The sequence below is a fragment of the Solenopsis invicta genome, chromosome 16 (genome assembly GCF_016802725.1).
Source record: "Solenopsis invicta isolate M01_SB chromosome 16, UNIL_Sinv_3.0, whole genome shotgun sequence".
Classification (NCBI taxonomy): Eukaryota; Metazoa; Arthropoda; class Insecta; order Hymenoptera; family Formicidae; genus Solenopsis; species Solenopsis invicta.
The window spans coordinates 10657038-10671497 of record NC_052679.1 but is presented as its reverse complement, the minus strand read 5'-3'; positions in this window follow the sequence as shown (position 1 = coordinate 10671497).

Genomic DNA, 14460 nt, shown 5'->3' with positions numbered 1-14460 from the left:
TAATATAGAAACAAAATAAACAATATTAAGTTAAGTTTTTAATTAAGTTTTTCTATTTAAATATTTTAATAATTTATAATATAAATACTTAAATATAAAAAGTTATTGTATAATATAAATACTTGAATAATATAAATACTTAAATTTAAAAGTTATTGTAATTACAAATGTTTAAGGAGAGAACCTGGTTTATAGGGTCACAAAAATTGATTTTTCACAAGTTGTCTTAATCAATAGTAGCACTATCTGAGATCTTTTTAAAATATTAGATCGAGATTCAAAGTATTTTTTTGAGTTACAGCCTTGAAAAGGTCGTGAGTTGAACGTGAGTTGAACGTAATACTTTTATGTGTTCCGAAAACTTTAAATGCGTTTTTCTCCAAACCGTATTTTCCGACTTTGTATACACAATCGAGAAAAATCTAATCATCCGATTGAATTTTCTGGTCCTGTTTTATAGATAATTAGTGTCTCTTCTATATGTACTAAAATGTTTTTGAAAAATTTTAAATTATACTAATTTTTTGCAAGAAAAGTTAAAATTTTTTTTGTAAAAATCGCAAATTTTTTTTCAAAGTCGTGTAAATTTTCCATTTTTCGCTCTTTTTTTAATTTTTTTAGTATATATGGAAAGTAATGACATAAAAATAAAGTATAAAATTGGTTTTGTTGTTTTAAACAAAAATTAGACCGTTAGAGTGTACACAAATCACAACGGCAATGTGCTTACCAACATGCTTCCATTTTGTAAACAAAAATTTAATATTATTTTATCAAAAATGTTTTTTTATACACTTTAAAGTTGTAATAAAGTGTCCTTAAAATTTAGAAAAGATTGATTTTATTTTAGCTGAGAAAAAAGTTCCTAAAAATCATTCATTTTTCGATTTACTAAACCAGGTTTGCCCCTTAAGTTTATAATATTTAAGATTTTTTAATATTATTTGTTCTGTTATGATTACATTCCTAACATTTTCATTATTTGCTAAATAAATTATTTTATTTTATTTAAATTTATTGTTTTTTTAGTTTTGTTGCAGTTTATTGGTTTTTATTTTGAATTTTATTAAATTTTTTGTAATTTTTACGTATTGAATTTCTAATGACATTGAAAATGAATTAATTAAAAACATTTTTTTATAAAATTTAATAATATTTTAATCTTATTTATCACAGTAAAATTTTTAAAATAAAATATTTTGATTAGGATTGCCTAAATGTGTTCAATCTGGTTAAATTTTTTTAATTAACGTATTTTTTATTCCACATTTTAATATATAATATAAATATTTAAACTGAGGTTCAAGAATTTATATAAAGGAAAAGATAATAATATGGTATTCATTTTATTTAATTATTTTGTTACTAATTAATATTTTATATTAAGATTTGAACGATTACATTTATCAAAATTTTACATTTATCATATTCAATAAATTTTAGAACTTAAAGTTATAAAATATTTATTATACTTAAGAATGTGATTGATAAAAATTTGACGACACTGCATAATGAGTGGAAAAGAAAACAGGATAATAATATAGCGATTTCAAAAATAAATTATAAAAATTGGTTTTGTTTAAGAAAACACAGTATTTTGTTACAAAATTATATATTTTTAATTTTCCATTGCTTCAAATTTTCCTGCTTTAGAATTTTCTTGTGTTCAGAAATTTTTTAGAGATATTTTATCCTTGTTTAACATTATATAACAAGTATAAAATAACATCTCTAATATTTTGAAACACAGCCCTCTAGAATGTCAATTGATTTATTGAAGAGATATTTCGATATAAAAATTTTTCTCAAATATATAATTAAATGTTATTGAATAATTTTGTATAACTCAAAATGTGTGTAGCCGAATAAAACATCATAAGAACAAAAAAAACATTTAAATGTTTATTTGTATAATAATACACTCAAGTTTAAGAACAACGAGGAAGTATGTAAATAAATATTTTAAAAAATATTAAATTGTACTTTGAAAAAGTTTCGAAATGTTGAAAAGTAAAAATGTCTTTATATCGTAATAATCAGCTATTGTAATATTATACGCAGTATATTTTATAGCATTACATAACAGACAGGCTAGTAGACAAATGATTCCGTAAACAATCCTTTTAGAATTTATAAGTCACCTAATAAAGGAAACATGCAGAAGAAAACGCCTATGTGTTGACAAAAGCGTATAGCAAGCGAAGAAGAAGAATAATGGAAATAGTCATAATGCTTACAGCCATTAACTTTCTTTTCTATTTAAATGAAAATATATATTTATTCAATTAAATTCAGTATTTTATGTATTTAATATAATAAATATCTATAAGCGCTACAATTCCTAATATTATAAAAAATTAACATAATATTAAAATAATATTCCGAGAATATATTTTTTAAATTACAGGAATATTGATATGTTATGTCTGCTTTATATAATATTTATGCTATATTATTTCAATATCCGTGAAATATAATGAAAATGTTTTACAAATATTATTTTTTTCGAAAGTTAATATAAATTATTATAAATAAAATATTTATAAATTTATAATTATTTTATTTAAAAGTTGTAATATTTCCAAAAATTTAAAATATTGAAGCAAATAATATTTATTTTTTATATAATATTCATTTATTAGCAGGAGTTGACATAACCATTTTTTATTAATATTAAATATTATTTAGTATTAAATATTATTATAGCACCTTTAGAGATATAATTATTTAAACTAAAGCTAGAAATTTAATTAAGCTGAAAAATTTGGTCAAACTCTTCTTTTTCAGTGTATATTAAGTAGAATATTAAGTAGAATAATTAAGTAGAATAAATCTCTGCTAAAAAAAAAATTGTGAAAATATCATAATATTAAGTATAACTTTTCATATTTTAAATTTATAAAGATAAAAAGAAATACTTGGAATTTCTTCAGTTTTTCTCAATTTTTTTCAGAAAATATAAATTAAGATTTTTTTGATTATCAAAATATGGATTAATGCCGTGAGAGCCAACACAAGAGGTTCGTGTGAAAATTAATGTAATTAACAAGCAATTATTATTACAAACGTTTCGATCTTCTGGTTTGGATCATCGTCAGTGTAAAATTATTACTTCATATCACATACGATGGTTTGTATATGGATCAAGTTTGTGTAGCACAGGTACAAAAATTGACAGTCGAAAATGATACAGTACAATTGTAGTCAATGTGATACATTACAGTCCGCGTCGTTGTATAACATACTTTGATTATATTTTAGAATAGACACATACACGCACATGCAAATGCACGAATGCGCACAAATGCATGTATGTACGCACCCATTGCACACACGCACACACACACACGCACACACACACACACGCACAAATACATGCACACACACACACGTATGTGCGCGCATACAAAGAATTCTCTAAGAGACATATAAACTTTCTGATTATCTGAAGAGTTTTAATTAGTGCCAAAAATTTTTTCTCAAAAAACCTCTTTTCAAAAATTTTTTTTAAAAGATGGATGTATATAAAAATTTTGCAAAATTATGTAAATAATTCTAAGGAAAATTGTCAGAGATGTCTGAAAAATATTTAGTATAAATTTTCTTTATTTTGACGAATTACATAATTCCAACATGAAATATATATAATTCCAAGAGTGATGAATACGATTAGTAAATTAATAATAAAATTATAATTTTATTTGAATTGCAGATCTTTTAAGTTTTTTTTTTGTAAAGTGTGAGATGTATTTTACACTTATGTTGCAGCACTAGAATCTTTTATCCATAATAACTACAAGTTAGAATGCGTGGACTGTCGAGTCTGGTCGAGTCTTTGACCCACTTTATTATTATAACGAATTACGTTGACAGAAACTCAATAAAATTCTGTGTGTAATTACTAAATTCTCTCATTTATATTCTCATCAAAATGTTGTAGAATTTATTTGTTTTGTAAAATATCGATCTTTATAAAATTTATCGAATCATATATACTATTTTAATTCATTAATATAAACTTTTTGCAATGAAAACGCCACACCACATTTACATTTAAAAATGATTAAAGATTCAAATTTTTTTTAAAATATTTGTGCTCTGTAAAGTACATAAAAGTATTAATGCTACAAAACACTTTCAAGGATCATTTATGAGGTAATACATGAATGACGCAAGCTGTTGAAACATGTGACGCATGAGGAGAAAGTGGTTTCGAAGAATCATCAACGTAAAAATTGATGTCTATATGTATATTCATCTTTTTATCACTAAAAATTTCCTAATAATTGTAATTTGTTTAAAATAAAAGATGCAAATTAATTTACGGAGTATTTTTCATCGCTCAGATTCGAGATTCTGACTGCGAGAAAATTGATAAAAAATTTAAAATTAATGCTTTTTAAATAAATATTTTTTATTTTATTTAAAATATTTAATAAAAATAAAAAAATGTGTATAGAATGTGGAAGTATCTTTCATCATTGTTCGTAAATCGATAATAATTTTTATTATAATAATTAAATTATACAGTTTTAAATTTAAAATAACGATGATTGAAAAATCAAAGTATAAAATATTTAGAAAAGATATAAAATTATTAATAGAGGAGAGAGGGGTGTTACGGCTATTATGGACATTATCCCAATTAGTATACAATATTTTTTAAATGTTTTTTTAATATTTATTTAATATTAATTTTTCATTGTACAATTCATTATAACAAAAATATTGATTAAATATTTATTAAATATTTATTCAACATTAATTAAATATTTAAAATAATAATTTAGAGAAAATGTTTATTAAATATTTATTTAACGTTTATTTAATATTTATTTCACATTAATTTTAAATTTGAAAAAACATTTTTTAAAACATTAATTTAACATTTATTAAACATTAATTTAATATTCGTTTCACATTAAGTTTAATTTAAAAAAACATTTTTTAAAAACTTAACATTTATTTAAAATTAATTTAATATTTATTTCACATTAATTTTTCATTAAAAAAAATATTTTTTAAAAACATTAATTAAACATTTATTCGACATTAATTTAATATTTATTTTACATTAAATTTTCATTTGAGAAAACATTTTTTTAAAAACATTAATTTAACATTAATTTAATATTTATTTTACATTAATTTTTTATTTAAAACAAAAATTTCAAAAACATTAATTTAATATTTATTGAACATTATTTTAATGTATGTAAATTTAATTTAAATATTTATTTAATATTTATTTTATTTTTTTTAAATAAACGTTTTTTAAACGTTTATTTAATATTGTTTAAGTATTTATTTTTCACGAATTATTTAATTGAAAAAATGTTTTTAGTAAGCATTTCTTAAATTTTATTTAATATTTATTTAATGTTAATTTATTATTAATTTTTTTACTTATTTTTTATTTCTATAAAATTATATTTATTTATTATTTATTTAACATTTAAACTATTTATTTTTTAATTATTATTGATTTTAAAATTTGTTTAAAAAATGTTTCAATAACGTCTATGAAAATCAGTAAAAAATTAACTTAATTATATATTTTTATATAAATAATATATTTTAATTATATATATTTCGTTTTTTTGATAACATATATTGACCTGATCTATCAGATGTACATGTATTAGCTCAAAGTGTTTACAGATCATTACAAAGGATCAGTTTGCAGCGATCACAGAGAGGTCAAGCAACCGGGGTCGCAACTTGGATAAGTGACCGCGTGGAAATTTCCCCAAAAAATTCTTAAGAAAAAAATCTCAATATTAAAAAAATAGTTTAATGTAAAAAGTGGTATAAATTCGTTAATTTTAACGTTTTTGAAAAAATTTTTATTACAAAAGTTTTTAAAATGTTTTTTTTAAATATTTTGTTTTGCTCATTTATGCTTCGTTCAAAAAAACATTTTTTCAACATTTAATAAACGTTTTCTTTAAATGTTTAAAAAACATTTTTATAATATTTAAAAACATTTTTTTAACGTTAAAATAAACATTTTTTTAATGAAAAAAAAATACACTTAACCTATTATTTTTAACGTTTTTATAAATATTTTAAAAAATGTTTTTTAAATGTTTTTAAAAACATTTTTTAAATATTGTGTGCTGATTGGGATAAGGCTCTTTCTATTATTTCCAGGTGACAAATTCTAATAATTGCCCTTACGGAAATGGACTATTGTAACTATTAGTAAAGCTATTAATAAAACTATTGGATTATTCCTCATAGTTTCTTCGCGAATTATTGGGACAAACTATTACACAGAACTATTGACAAATTATTTGAGCCCAATAGTCACTACGATTTATATAGTCACATAAAATATGTATTGATAAATCAATAATTAAACATAATAAGTTATAGTTTCCAAAAAAAAATTTTTTTTTGTTCAAAAAGATTAAATAAAGATTAAATCTGAATTAAACATTTATGTATAAGATTTAATAACAATACAAATTGTTATTTTTACATGTAAAAATATAAAATTTTATGTGGAATAGCGAACCACATACACATCACATTTGAAAAAAGAAGCGAAATTCGTCTCGAGGTTACAACAATTAGTTTCGAAAAGTTTCACTGAAGAAGTGCGATTTAGAAAGACGGTCACGGTGGCGTCTAGATATAATGCCTGTGGCCGCACGGGTGACATTCTTTTGGACACAGCACGATTGGACACCAACCAATCATCTTGACTTATCTAACCAAACCAACGGAAAAACTCTAGGTATCAGCCGCTGTGAGTGGTGGTGTCCAATCGTGCGGTGTCCAATCGTGCGCACCCCTGGCCGCACTCGACTCACGAAAAAATCCCCTGCGGCATGGCCACCTAGTGGAAGCCGCGCAAGCCGCGAAGGCGCGAAGACTAGCGTCGCGAAAAAGCTTTGAGACCATAGACATAGTACAAAGTCTATGTTTGAGACTCAAAACCAAAGCAAATTGCTCGATTTTTGAGAGCACCGTAATGTTTTTACGTGTAAAATAACGGCGGGTCCCGATAGCGCACATTCCGATAGCACACAAACCACTCACAATGGCAGATGCCTAGAGATTTTCCGTAGGTTGGGTTAGATAAGTCAAGATGTTGGTGGGCTATCGGGATGTGCGCTATCGGAACCCTCCCGAATAGTCGACTAATAATCATTTATATATTAACTATTAAAAGTAGTGTACTGGTGATTATTCCAAATAACCTGATTATATGAAATCAATAATCATTCCATAAAAGAACTATTGGGGAATGATTATTGCAAATAATCTCATTATGAAATCAATAATCACTCATTCAAAAACTATTAGAAAATGATTATTGCGAATAATCCAATCATTAGATGCTACATAATCATTATTAGAGAATGAATAATCACTATTGTAAGTCAATAGTGATTATTGGCTTTCCAATAGTTCATTTCCATAAGGGTGCTTATAGAACTATTTGTTTAGTAATTCGTCGTTTTTTAATGGCGCTAATAATATACCAATACATGCCCATACAGCACAGAGAGATTGCAGAAACATTACAGGATGATTTCATTGAAACATTGTAATATTGCATATTGATTGCGAAACATTGCTGTAAGATTGCAGCTACATTAAGATGTCCGCTTTTTGAAATATTGCATTAAAACGTCGCAGCAACATTACAATGTTATATATTTAGTATAAATAATAAAACGCTATTTAATGATACATCCCAACATTTACTATAATATTATTACAACATTTCAGCAATAACATTTGCTGCAACGTTGTTGCAACATTGGTGGAATATTCTGATGTAAAATGTTCTGTGTATTAATTCTCGAGTAAAGCCGGGAGCACACACTCTTGTATAATGCATAACACATAAGAGAATAAACCAATCAAAATTCTTCTATCTTGGAGAGGGAAATAAAAAACTTTGGTTCATTCTTTTATGCATTACAAAAGTCTGCTTTTACATTTTCATATTTATGTATATAAAAGAATCTAAAAAAATTCCAAACGTATTTACTTAGTTATTTAACTAGCAAAAATTACATTTTTGTGATAACATTTTTAAGTGTAAATTTATTTGAGTATTAATATACAAATATTGTTTAGAATTATAAATTTTTATTGAAGAAAGTTACATTACTTTAAAATAATGTAACTTCCTAATCTGTAATATAATAAAAAAACTATACTACAATTTTTAACCAATTACAATGACGCGCCAATGGATCGACCAACTTGCTTTGTATCAGTCGTGATTGGCTCTTACTTTCAGAACTAATAAATCAATGTAGAGATTCAGCGGAAAATTTAATAACGTTGCCCAATCTTAGTTTGCTGAATGCGAATAATTATGGATGAGTTAAATTAATATATTATTATACCCAAATCTTCTGCTTTGGCTCTTTATTGCTATTTCTCTATAGCTAAAAAATTATAATATAGTAATGTTTCCGGAATATTAATGTCATATTACTGAGATATTGCAAGCATATTATTAATTTATGTTTCTGCAATGTCTCCGTAATATTGAATTGCAATTTGCAACATTGCAACATTTCTAGAATGTTGCTGCAATTTTCTGTGCTGTATGGGTGTAGCTAACAATTATTATAAGGGATTTTTACTTTTAATCATTTCGAAACTTTTTCAAGATATATTTTAGCACTTAAATTATTATATAATACATATGGTATATACTTCCTCAGTGTTTTTAAATTTCAGCGTATTATCACACAAATATGGGTGATCACACTCGAGTAAGTTATAAATTAAAATTAAAATATGAAGAAAAATTAAAACATTAGCTTTAAGTTTAAAATATATATTTTAAAAAATATATGACATATAACAATAAAATCTATATATAAAAAATAAAAAATATGTAAGGACAAATGAAATTTCAAATAAATTTGGACAAATAATCAAAAGAATAATGAGAATGTTTGCGCGGTACACAACACGCAAGTTTTTTACTGTTTAAATCAACTTCATTTTAAATATAATTTTTTGTGAACAATATCACAAGTGTGCGATTAACTCAGGTGTTAGCGTACTAGGTTTCCATACAGCACAGAGAGATTGCAGGAACATTGCAGAATGATTTCATTGAAACATTGTAATATTGCATTTTGTTTGCGAAACATTACTGTAACATTGCTGGAAGATTGCAATAACATTAAGAAGTCCGCTTTTTGAAATATTGCATTGAAACATCCCATTTTTTTAAAATATTCACATAAATATTATTACATCACATAATTTCAATAAACAAAACAATATTTGTGTAACATTTTAAAAAACATTTTTTGCAAAAAAAAAAATTATTTTCAATTGATGCGTATAATATTTTATGTGGCAAGTTTGGCATTTTTGTCTCTCTCATGTGTGCATATAGCAGCTATGGTTCTTTTCTCAATCTCGGACGGGATCCGATAGCACACGGTGCGATAGCCCACCAATTAATCATCTTGACTTATTTAACTCAACCAACGGAAAAACTTTAGGCATCGGCTGCTGTGAGGGGTGTTTATCGGTCTCGTGTGCTATCGGGATTTGCCTTTCAAATCTCACTATTTGGCAAGACATTTCTTGTCGAATGTAATGGTGTGCATGATCAATTGGAATAAAATGTATGTTAATGTGTACAGTTTTGAATAGAGTTAGGATTATTTTTCAAATTTATGCCCATGTCTTATTCCTGATAATGATAGAAAATGCCCATACAGCATAGAAAGATTCCAAGAACATTGCAGAATGATTTCATTAAAACATTGTAATATTGCATTTTGATTGCGAAACATTGCTGCAACATTGTTGGAAGATTGCAGCAACATTAAGATGTCCGCTTTTTGAAATATTGCATTGAAACAACCCATTTTTCCAAAATATTTACATAAATATTATTACACCACACAATTCCAATGAATAAAACAATATTTGTGTAACATTTTAAAAAAACATTTTTTGCAAAAAAAAATTTCGCGAATTTTTTTCGGAAATTTCCAAGCGGTCACGACTCTGGTGAACGTTGCTTGACTTCTGTGATCGCTGCGAATTGATCCCTCATGATGACTTGTAAAAACTTTATGCTTATATATGTACCCTAGTAGCATTTTCTGGCATTTTCTGCAGGACAGAATCTGCGTGCATTTAATTGCAGTAGAATTGAGTCAGATGTGCAGAAGATTATTCCCAAAAGAGCCATGCTGGCAGATTGCTAGCAGACTGCTTCAATATTCGTGCACTGTACTTGTATATGAACTGCTTGCAGAGACTTGGTACAGATATTGAGCTATCTTGAAGCAGATTCTTCCCGCAACTACAGTCTATAAGCAGCCTAGCAAAGTTCTTCAGCAGAATGACATAAGATTCTTTTAATAGAACTAGCGCGCAGATCTTGTGCAAATATTGCACAAATATGATCTGCAGATTTCTGTAAGTTTCTTACAACAAAAATAGCGCGCAGATCTTGTACAGATATTGCACGAATATGATCTGCAGATTTCTGCAAGTTTCTTACAACAGAAATGACGCGCAGATCTTGTGCAGATATTGTATATACAGATTCTGCTTAATCAGCAGCAGAAAGATCTGCTGCCACCGCTAGGTGGTCACGCCGCGGAAGATCTTCTCGTGAGTCAAGTGCGGCCACAGGTGTTATATCTAGGCCGACTTCTCAGCTCATACTCCACCGAGATTTTTATGAGCTCTGTATTGTAACCTCGAGACGAATACTCGCTCTTATTTTTTTTTAAACATGACGTGTATGTGGAACGCCGTTCCACATAAAATTTTATATTTTTACATGTAAATAACAATTTGTATTGTTATTTAATCTTGTACATAAATAAGATGTTTAATTAAAATTTAATCCGTTTTTAATCCATTTTAAGACTATACTAAAATATTCTGATGAAAGAATTTTACAAATCATGCAGCAGATATATATATACAAATTTCTTGCAAGAATTTGACTGGCAGAATCTTTAAGAATTTACTGCAAGATTTACAGCAGTCTTGCAGAAAATTGCTACTAGGGTATGTAGCAAATATCTTGAAAGACTGTTGCTAGATTTATAGCAGATACACTTAAGTTTCTTGCAAGAATCTGCCAACAGAGATATGTGCAAGTTTCTTGCAAGAATCTGACTGCAGAATCTTTCAAAAGAATTGAACAAAATGAGGAAGCAGATCATAACGTCCTGTTGGCAGAATCTTTCAAGAATCTGCTACAAGATTTACAGCAGTCTTGCAGAAAATTGCTACTAGGGTATATAATTGGTAGATCAGGTCAATATACGTTATCGAAAAAATGAAATATGTATAATTAAAACTCAGTATTTATATAAACAAATATAAAATTATAGTTTTTTTTTACTAATTTCGCAAATACAGAATAACATTTGGAATAACTTTTCTGTTATTTGTTTAAATAAGAATGTAATTAGAAAATAGTATATCAATATAATACAATAATTAAATTAAATATGAAAAAAATTTTTATTAAAAATACAATTAAAAAATATTGTTTGTTCATTGGACTGTAAATCGAGGTTTCTTCATATATGGACCTATTTCGTCTATTGATATAAATATTAAAAAATTATGATATTGCAATGTTTCCGGAATATTACTGGCACATGCCATAAGACGTTGCAGGCACATTGTTAATTTATATTTCTGCAATGTCTCCGTAATATTACATTGCAATCTGCAACATTGCAACATTGCTGCAATGTTGCTGCAATTTTCTGTGCTGTATAGGTGTGTTTCATCATTTTAATTTCATTTATAGCTACCGCGATTAGTAACTATTTAATTGAACTAAAAAACATAAGCTTAGACTGATTTACACGTGTCGCACGACAAATTTTTTAAGCGTGTTGATTGGCTGCAGGATAGAAAATTTCTAGAGACTCGAGAAATGTTCTATTCTGCAGCCAATCAACACGTTTAAAACATTTGTCGTACGACACGTGTAATAGCACCTTTACACATCCTACTAGTAGCCCTCAGGCTGAATACAGATGTGTAGTGTTGTGTCGACGATTACGACAATTAGAATGCAACTTGTGTCGCCGTGTGCACGAAAGTATTTAGGGATATTGCAATTGGAAAGCACCCATTTTTACCATAGTGAAAATTACAAAATCACATGAACTGTTCACTATTCACATTTTTATCATATTTTAGTTAAACAATCGATGCCCAGGTGCTATAAGCTTTTAACTTTATTGCATAATAAAAAGCATAGGCAACAGGAACAAGGAATAACAACAGGTAATAGATTTCGCAACTTTTGATTAGTTTGCAGATATTTTTTGCGACTTTTGATAGGTTTAAATTTATTGCCTACTGTTATTCCCTGTTAGGACCTCATTTACCAATCTAACCAATTGGTTAGTCCATTGGTTAGTCCATTGGAATTGACCAATAGCATTGCCTGTTGAGTGAAATAACAAATGCGATTCGTCAATTTTAATGGTCTAATCTCTTAGCTTTAACCGAGATTGGTGAAAGAGACCCTTAAAGTTAGTTTATAATAGCCATAACCAAAAGAAATGGCAAATCATGGGCGATTTATAGAAGAATAGTCGACTATGATTGGTGAATTTTTTATGGTAACGGCTATTGTAAATCAACTCTTATCTGTATTTTTAAGAAATTGATTGGTTTATTTTCTTATGCATGAGCTAATGGACTAATCAATTTTTTTATGCACATGCTTGTGCAGCTATAGGACAAGACTAATCAACTTTCCTAAGGCCCTTGCACATGAAATGCATAACATAACATAAGCACAACATAAGACCGATGAACCAATGAGCATTCAGCATAAAGTCGCCATATTGATTTACATAAGATTCCTATTGGTCCAAAAGCTTTATGCTACGCTTATGCTCTGTTATGCATTTCATGTGCGAGGTCCTTTATGCATACGGTTATGCAGCTACGCAAAAGTCTGTGCTGCGGTTTTTATAGGTTTTCTACAATAAAGGCTATAACACACCTTTTATAACCGTAACCATAAGACGTACCGTAAGAATTAGCCAATCACAGTCAAGAATTCAGATTCTTATTTCTTAATTCTCGACTGTGATTGGCTAATTCTTACGGTACGTCTTATGGTTACGGTTATGGAAGATGTGTGTATAGCCTTAAAGCCTGTTCTACAATAGCATCAACACAAGACTGTAAGGTTGTAAGGCGTGGTTTTAAGAGCTCGTAAGCGAATGAAAAATTTTCATTTCTTACGTTACAACCTTACGATCTTGTGTTTACTGCTATTGTAGAACAGGTATAAGGGCCTCGCACATGAAATGCATAACAGAACATAAGCGTAGCGTAAGGTCTCTGGACCAATGGGAATTTTATATAAATCAATATGGCGACTTTATGCTGGATGCTCATTGGTCCATCATTCTTATGTTGTGCTTATGTTATGTTATGCATTTCATGTGCGAGGCCCTTTAGAGTTGGTTTATGCAGGCCGTAACCGCTTATGCTGGAATCTGTAAAAAAAAGACCAATCATAGTCGATTATTCTTCTGTAAATCGATTATGATTAGTCAATTTCTTACAGATTCCGGCATAAGTTAGCGGTTATGGCCTGCATAAACCAACCTTAAAGGGCCATGCACATGAAATGCATAACATAACATAAGCACAACATAAGAACGATGGCCCAATGAGCATCCAGCATAAAGTCGCCATATTGATTTACATAAGATTCCTATTGGTCCAGAGGCCTTATGCTACGTTTATGCTCTATTATGCATTTTATGTGCGAGGCCCTTTATAGGCTTTCTACAATAAGCTATTAAGCTATATCCACACAAACTTGCATAAGCCCATAAGCATATGCACAATCATAAGCATAATAAGGGTCAATTCAGACGAAGTTTGCATAGCTGCATAACCATATGCATAAAGAAATGAACCAATCACATATCTAATAAGAAAAGTGCTACACAAATGTATCTTTATAACACATCGTTCAATAAGTCCCGAGACTAACCCAGAGATAACGCTAGTAGTACCAAGCTGGCCACGTTTCCCTAGAATGCGAACCTTCACATGAAACGTGTACAAATTTCACGTCGATCGGACCACAAACAGCTGAGTTATTGAGGTTAGAGCAAAGTCACTTTGTAATTTGTAAACGGCTTCCAATGGCCTACCCGAACGTTCCGCATCGTTTGTGTCCGTACGACCACGTTTAAACTCAGCATACCAACGACAAATCGTTGATTTAGATGGAATTTACCCATTAAAAAACAATGCTTTATCAACACGCGAAACTAAATTTTTTTCCATTTTTCAAACAAATTACAAAGTGACTTTGCTCTAACCTCAATAACTCAGCTGTTTGTGGTCCGATCGACGTGAAATTTGTACACGTTTCATGTGAAGGTTCGCATTCTAGGGAAACGTGGCCAGCTTGGTACTACTAGCGTTATCTCTGGGTTA